The sequence below is a fragment of the Rhynchophorus ferrugineus genome, unplaced genomic scaffold, assembly GCF_030347505.1.
Source record: "Rhynchophorus ferrugineus isolate W39M unplaced genomic scaffold, kcgeb_rfMv2 rfM3, whole genome shotgun sequence".
NCBI classification, from domain to species: Eukaryota; Metazoa; Arthropoda; class Insecta; order Coleoptera; family Curculionidae; genus Rhynchophorus; species Rhynchophorus ferrugineus.
The window spans coordinates 38,452,359-38,460,681 of NW_027472582.1; positions in this window are offsets into that span (position 1 = coordinate 38,452,359).

Genomic DNA, 8,323 nt, shown 5'->3' on the forward strand with positions numbered 1-8,323 from the left:
GTAACTAGGAATACCAAGTGACAATGGTAATTCATATTATCATTGCAATAATATATTTTTTTATCGTGGCCCTGAAGTTTATCTGATTATAATATAATGGTGTCTTCGTATAATTGAACATAAATAAACTTTTTTCCTTAGTACTATACAAAATTAGTATTACTAAATTATAACACTTTACCTATAGACGCGCATTGTCTGCTACTAATTTTCTAGGCATTGAAATGACATGCACGAATACCGAAAATTTGGAAATACTTGAAAAACTAAGGAATCGGTAAAGATATGCTATCTATGTGCTTGATTCTAGTTGTAATAATACATTGTTGGTCTACTTAAAACATAAAACATAAGATTTTCAAAAAGTTAACAAACGTTTAAAGTGCTATCGATGACTTGTTTTTACCCTGATTTGTTTATGACGAAAAAATTCAAATTCTTTTCAGTTTTTTTTCCCGTTCATAATTCCTTATTTCGACATTACAGGAAAAAATGTGCTTATTTACGGCAGGTCCGAATTTTTTATTGCTCGGATGAGATACTCTAAGATGTAGCCTTCTTCCGGGTCGTCTTAAATACATTTTTAAAGGAATTTTTAATTTTATTGGGAGGCAATACAATAACGGGAAAGATTGATGAATGCAAGGCTGTCAAATATTGAATCATTAAAAACGTAAATTTATAACTCCCCTAGCGTAATGGTGTCAAGACAATCTTTTACATTTCTTCTCGCTTTTGTCGGAAGCAATTTAAAATATTGCTTATGAAAATTCTTGAAAAATGTCGATGAGTTATTTTTCAAGAGGCGAATAAGGCGAGTTTATATATGCTTCGATAAAGTTCCTAACGTTTTACATAATATAAACCTTTTTACAATAACCTATAAAATTCTACTGAATTAATTTTAATTAGAATATTTAATAGGAAGTCTTATAAAGTATATGTTCTTTTAATTGGAAAAACATAATAAGATATTAACAAAATGTGTTTATTTTTCGATAGGTTCATGTATATCATTATGCATGGAATATATCGCTACTCGGATCCGGTTATATGGGCGCCACTCAGATTTAGTTAAAGTTGTGCAAGGGGTTTTGTGGGTTTTGTTTTTGTCTATTGTAGTCTGCCAGCAATTGTGAGTTCAAAAAGCCCACACGAAAAGGTCTACCGGGACAAAATCGTGCAACTTTGATGACTTATTGCATAGTGTATTAGAGAGAAAACTCTATAGGTATCTTTGGAGAAAAGTTTCGCGACGTTCCATATCTCGATAGCACTATGAACACCATTCTAGTAATTTTATTAGTTAGTTTGACTGTATATTGCACCTCCAAAGAAGAAATTTGATTTGAACAGAGTTTACTGCACACGTGACACCATGGCATCACGTGACTGACTCCGGATGCCTACTTGACTGACCAATAAAATTGAAATATTACCTGATAATAACAGCGTCCGGAATCGACTTTATTACGATAATGATCCAGGCAAACCTTTACAAATTAAAATTGGTTCATATGATTGATCTGCGTTTTCATTCCATCGTTGGCCAAGGCCTGAGCTGATCATGGGCGGCTACCGTGCTTCGTGGTCCCCCTCAATGCAGCAAATACCTTTCATTTGGGAGTACGGCCCGGATGGCAAACAGTCTCTTGAACCTTGAATTTAGAATTATGAAAAATAGGTTAAAAACAGTATGTATTTATAAACATGGTAAAGCTCTATGTATATAATTGAAAGCAGGCAAAACAATACTGAGTCATACACACGTTTAATATAGATAATTAGGTATTTTAATATGATCCGCCTTGCTTTAATAGATAATTTTTGAAAGGGAAAACGACATCTGTTTTTTGGTGACATTGGATGTTGCGAGACATTTCTTCAAAGTTGCCTAAAATGTTCAATCTTTGTTTATTTTGTAGCTTATTCTCATTATGATCAAGATGATCACAATAACATCCATTTAGTAATTTTGTTGTGCAATAATCATATTGTGCTTTTATTATCGAAAAATGTTTAAAATATATTTAAAAAATCTTGGAATCATATCGCAACTCCAGCTGCCGGATTCGTTTGTGAAACTAAATTATTTTCGCATCCACATAAATATATACAAAAATGCCATAAAATTCCAGAGTTTAGTTCAGTGAGATATACACGGAGAGAATAATTATTGATATAAAGATATGCAGTCAATATTCAGTGTGTCGATAAATCTAGCATGCTAATGATACGGCAGATATAAAAGCATATTTTATATATATTGTAATATAGTAATCATCTAAAGTAAAATTCATACTCAACTGTAATTAATGAAACACCTGCATTTTCATTGAGTAAAAATTCTGATTTTCCGAATATCCATATGAAACTCCTATATGATTAATAAAGTTTAATTTTACGAAATGTGGAATAGCATTGTAGGCTATGTTATGAAGCCCTTCACAGTCTGTTTATTTTGTCTAGGGTATGAACGGTTTCTAACAGTCAATCCTCTTTGGTTATGCTCTATTTTGGTTGGCGTATTAGGATTTGACCGTTATTTTTAATGTTAAAACGAGAACGAAAGATACGGAGAGTTGTGTTAATGAATGACATTTACATACTTAACACGGCTACCTTGTTAGAGTTATTAAAAATTAAAACAAATGAAGATATGAGCTATTTTTGCTTATCGTACAATACCAGAAGATGTCGATATTTCCAGATTAATTACTGTTTTGCTCTTCGGGGTAATAAATCTAATAGAAATATATTTTTCATGAAATTTTTTATATATTTAAATATTTTCCCACTTAAGTTTCTCATTTTATGTTGTGTCGTATTTAAGTAAATTAAGAAAAAACGTAAACTGCATTTGTAGTTTTTATCAGGACAATGAACATTTTCGTATCTGCTTTGGGTTGGGAAAAAATTAAATCAACCACTAATGCTATTTATATTTTTGACTGTACAATTTCTTTTTGTGTGCTTCGTTATAAAGAAAAAGCAAAGTTTAAGCTTATTGGTTATATGAATGATTTTTGTTATAAAAACGAAGGTTTTTAAATATTTTGGAATCATACACTATTACTGAGCTAATAGAAAACCATGTAAAGAAGACTTTTCTGTTCTTAAGTGTTTCTAGAACAATTTGTAATTCCTAAATTTATATCCATTTTGTGCTGTCACTATACTTTTTAGTGGTTGGTATGTATAGACTCCTACTTATAAATAAATTTCTGAAAGTATTTCTTTATTATGTTCTCATTCTCAAGCATTATGTTGACTCTTTCCTTTTTTATATACCTTTGTTATATAAAAAGTCCTCTTTTTAGTTTTAATTTTCTTGTGAATTTCAGAGTTTTCAGTTATTCAAATTTGTAAAAATTTTATAAAAGAACAATGCAAAGATTATTATTCCAGTTTTTACATCTTTTTACATGAACTTGCAAAAAGCAAAACAGTGTAGTTTGTATTAGAGCCCTATTTTTAAATGACATATGCCCATTTCTGAAAAAATTGTAATATTTTACAATTTTCAAACAACTTTTTTAGTTTCAATATTACATTTTTTATATTATTGTAAATTAATTTGTTAAAGTTTTATCTTGTTTATGATAATTTTATTTGAATGTATGATACATTAAGAGCAGAATTCATCCTTGCATAAAACAATTTTAATAATCAATAATTTATAAACAAATAGTGTTTATATTGTTATTGTTTTCATATTTCTAGGGGAATTGCATATTGAATAATTATTGTAGTTATTATGTTATAATTTAAATGACTTCTCGTTTGATTGACTTGAAATTGGTTGAATATTTGCTAATTGCATTAAGCTAAATTCGATATATCCAATTAGCATATTATTAATTAATTATTACCAAATAGTTATATATATATGTACCTGTTATATTCAGATTTATTGTTAAGAGACAGTAAATATTCGTTTAATTTGCAGGATATACAATTAGCAGCAGTTTCGATGTCAGAGAAAAAAGGAAGGTATGATGAAGGTCATCCACCGCCATGCGACTCAAGTGTTCAAAATAGTAAGAGATGTCCTAAGGAGAAACTCAAAAAACCGAAATACAAGAAGAGACCAATGACTGGAAGTTACTACAGACGGCCCGAAGATCCCTACAATAAAGAGAGCTGAAGCTCTTTATCTCAAACACGATGTTTTAATTATTATTCATATTATCATGACTAATAAATGCATTGATAATCATGCATCAATTATGTATTAGTCATTTTTAAGCTTATTTCTAGCCACTATGTTTTCCGTTTTGTTTATGTTTTTCTTTTGTCAGTATTGAATCCTATTTTTTGGTTATATATGAATGGAAATGATGAATATGAGACAAAATAATGAAGAATAATCGGTGGGTTAGCTAGACCATGTAGTAGAACCATAAAAATTCTTATTTTCATATTTTCAAAACTTGACTGTTTTTTTTTGGTGATGTGGTATCTAAGAAAGAAGCTTTAATACCTTAAAGTATAATAAGACGACTGGAGCCGACTAAATGATAGTATAAATGAACAAAGCTAGTTGAGAAATATTATCTTAATGGTTGCAAAATTTTGCGCAAATTTGTCGATTAAGAAGAGTACCCTCACATTGGACACATATTTATTAATCCGCACGTTCCGTAAAATAAAAACATTTAAGTTAAAATAATAAATAATATAAATTGCAATAGAACATAATAACAGATTCCTTTGAAAATATCACAGATATCACAAGAGCTGTATGAATTGCTTGGGTTGGACCAATTGATACTTTGGTGTTTCGAGTTGCTGTCTTTCAAGCTTTCTACAGTCCAAAAGGATGTGCTTCACGCTCGGTTGTATTTGACACTGATCACATAGTCGAGGTGGATCTTCCTATTAACAAATGCCCATGGGTTAGTCTGCAATGTCTTATTTGCAGCCGACTATGATGCTCAGTTGAAACCAGCTAAAGTTATTAATATTAAGGGATTGATGAAAAACCCTCTTGATCTTTCACAACCTATTATTTTCTATAAGGAGATTTTAATTAAGTTGATCGTTACCGTTACCCGATATGCCCCTGTGAGAGACCCATAGATAATTTATCCTTGGACTGTCTTTACTGTAAACAGAGTACCCAAAGAACTCATTGAGTCCTATATTGTAAGTATTGGTGCGCCTGTTAATGACCTATCCAGAGCCTTGTAATTAGCTAAAAGCTCAGCAGAAATAATGCTAATAATAGTAAGAAGCAAAAGTGCTCTTCTAATAGACTTGATGTGTATGTAGCACCGACGAAATTTTCCAGAACCATCCGTATAAATGGTGAGGTGATTTGGGTAATTCTCCTCAAGTTCTTGGGCGAGGAGCTGTTTTACTATGGAGGGGCTAATTTATTCTTTATTTAGTCAGTCATCCATCGTCGGTGCAACCATCCGTGGTCTGCAAAAATGAATATTTACGGACCTTTCGGAAGAGAATTTTAGTCCGTTTTGATTGTCCTAATTAGGTATTTTATTGAGGCAATTCTGTAGGAGATGCTGGCTATATTTATGATCTGAATGCTTATGATAAATAATCACATTGTCTGTATAAATCCGAGCATTGATGTGTGGTGGAATTAATCGAGTTTATAGTGACAATGAGGAATATTGAGCTGATACAGGAACCCTGTGGAACTCCATTGATTTAATGATAAGATGATGAAGTTTACCCCATTCACTCTAACCTCATAACATTTGTCGATCAAGAAGGATGTAATACATTTATACATATTCCCTCCTCTTTTCCATTTCAATGGTTGTTTTTGAATACTGGTCATTTTCTGGTGTCAAATGCTCTTTCTAAATCGAGGAAGACAACAGTCACATGTCCAAAGTTGAATTCACACAAATCCTCCTGGAATCCGATTAGATGGTCGAGTGTTTAGTATCCTCTTAAGAATCCCAATTGAGGATCATTCAATAATTTCTGTCTATTAATTATGTATATCAGTCTAGTGTAGGCCATACGCTTCAGTGTTTGGCACAAATGGCTAGTTAGAGTAATGGGTCTATAGCTCTTAACTGAATGCGTTGGTTTACCTAGTTTATATACAGGTATCAACAGTGATTGTTTCCATTTTAGAGGCAGGAATCCTTGATTCCAAATTCCATTTTATGTATTAAGCAGCTGAATTAGTTGAAAATGTGCCAGATTCTTAATGAGAAGGAAATGAATTTCGTCAGGTCCACAATACGCATATTTGCCATTGTTTGAAGCTCTATCAAACTCCTCCATTGTGAATGGGTCGTCTAATTGATTATACGCGCTGTTAATCTCCTCAGATCTGCTGCTCCCTTCCTCTACCTTGTGTGCGTTTAGTATGGCATCATAGCGTGTTGCAAGTAAGTCCAATATTTCGCAGGAGTCCCCAAATTGATGATTTCTGTCCAGCATAGGAATTTTAGGCAGTGGGGTGCCTTTCAGATTTTCCCTTTCCTCACACATTTTGGACGAAGTTGTGGAGAGAGGCTGTTTATAATTATCTCCCGGAGTCGATCTTCGCTCGTCTTATGGTTTTTCGGGAGACTGCTTTTTCTCTTTTGTAATTTACAAAATATTTAGTCGTCGGGTTTAATTTAAACCGATTGAGCGCCTCTCTTCTGTTCTTTAGCACCCTAGCACAGTTCTCGTTCCACCATGGAACCGGCAATCTGTTTGTTCTTGTAGTATTAGCGGGAGTGGATACCCTGACGGCCTTTGTGATAGAGGCGATAAACTCTTCCACATTAGTATCTGCCTTCAGAAATTTATGTGGCTTTCATTAGAGATCTAAATTTATCCCAGTTGATGCCCCTAATGCTCAGCCTTGTTGTTATGGGTAATGCTCTAAATAAGTTGGTAAATTCTATCAATGTAGGGAACTGATCGCTATCATGCAGATCAGCAATGGTAGACCATCTCGCTAATCCTACCAGTGATGGAGAGCATAATCCTAGATCCAAATATGACAAAGCGTCTGATGAGGCCGATACAAATATGGTTTCTATCGTCCATCGACCTCTTTGATTGTAAACTGGCGATCCCCACTCAGGTGCATAAACAATAAAAACAACCCTAGCTGAACACGGCCACGAAGTTGTAAATAATACATAATATTAAACATCATGCAACAAAGGAGCCACTGCCAAAGTTTTATATCTATTTGAAGCTAAAATAAAATGATGAACATGTTTACAAGATTAAGTACTTGGACCACTATGTCATTAAATGTGAACCACCATACACAAAAAGAATCACCCCACAATTCGCCAGATACCAAGTATATGGCCATACCAAAACATACTGTCGCAAGTTGTATAGATGTGTGAAATGCGCAGAAGAGCATGCGACCAATGATTGCAGGTGCAAAACACCTGACGATAAAGTAAAATGCGGCAACTGTGACGGTGACCATCCTACAAATTATAGGGGATGCCCAGTGCATAAAGCGTTGCAACAGAAATTTTACCCAGCACTGATAGTAAAGAGAAACTTACAGCCATCAAAACAGCTCATACCATTTATCTCGCCTAAAGCACCAATACAATACCCTCATATATCATACGCACACGCAGTAACCAGCAGTCAGCCCCAACCTAACACGCAGACAACGCCAATCACTACTGACCCTATAAGTATTATTAGTCAATTAGAGGAAATGATGGGTAAACTTGTGGAGAAAATCAATACAATGATGAATTTACTCACCGTCGTCGTAACCAAGCTAGCTTAATGACTGATTACATCAAATACAAAATAGCCGTCTGGAATGCTAATGGACTTCAGCAACATGCCAGCGATCTTAAAAATATTCTTATAAGAATAAAATATTGATATCATGATAGTATCCGAAACACATTTCACTGATAGAAATTATTTACGGATTCGGAAATTCAAGCACCCACAAACACAAGTATCACACAAAACACTCAGATGATAAAGCACATGGAGGAACATCTATAATTATTCGTGAAAACATAAAACACTGTGAAAGAGAGAAATTCAGCGATGAATATTTACAAGCCACCAGTGTAACCATTGAAGTAGTGTACGGGCTATTAACAATGACTGCTATCTACTGTCCACCTAAACTCAACAAAATAGCAGAACAATACCACTGTTTCTTTAACAAATTTAACGCTGGGCAATAGATTCATTGCTGGAGGAGACTACAAAGCAAAACATGTAATGTGGGGTTTTAGGTTAATAACAGCAAAAGACAGAGAATTGGTCCAAGCAATGAAGGCACATAACTTACAGCATATCTCTACCAGAGAGTCTACATATTGGCCGTCAGATAGATATAAAATTCCCG